Source organism: Barbatula barbatula (assembly GCF_947034865.1).
Source record: "Barbatula barbatula genome assembly, chromosome: 14".
Classification (NCBI taxonomy): domain Eukaryota; kingdom Metazoa; phylum Chordata; class Actinopteri; order Cypriniformes; family Nemacheilidae; genus Barbatula; species Barbatula barbatula.
The window spans coordinates 15,920,107-15,920,526 of NC_136777.1; the positions used below are offsets into that span (position 1 = coordinate 15,920,107).

A 420-nucleotide genomic window follows, 5' to 3' on the forward strand; every position below is an offset into this window, starting at 1 on the left:
ATGTAGAGGAACTGTATTCTTGTATGTTGGTTGAAGATGTTGTGGATTGATTCTTAAATTGAGCACTAATAGAAAAAAGCTGTTTCGACAAATTGACAAAAAGTAAAATGTATATATTTGTGGAGAGAAACAAAATCTGGGTAAGAATCCAGTTAAGTCGCTTATAAAACACACTGCAATATTCCATACAGCATTTGGCAGATGCTTTTATCTGAAAGCCCCTTACATTGCACATACTTAGAAACAAATGTATAGTGTAATGCAATCTCCTGGGATCCAACCCATGACCTTGACATTGCTAGCCATGACCTTGACCCCTGAGCTGCAGGAAAGATAAAACTTTAGGTTTTTAACACATAGACCTGGTTACACAGAGGAGCCTTAAGGTAATCCTTGAATAAAGTGAATGTTTGACCTGTT

General features: G+C 36.7%; 1 protein-coding gene across 1 annotated transcript in view; it reads left to right on the forward strand.

The window, feature by feature from the left end:
* The window catches only part of xpo5 (exportin 5), a 35,591-nt gene extending 35,171 nt beyond the window's left edge, over positions 1–420 (forward strand). Inside the window, exon 33 of the mRNA XM_079472739.1 lies at positions 1–420. This exon is cut by the window's left edge and continues 714 nt beyond it. The gene's annotated coding sequence lies outside the window, so the exon portion shown is untranslated.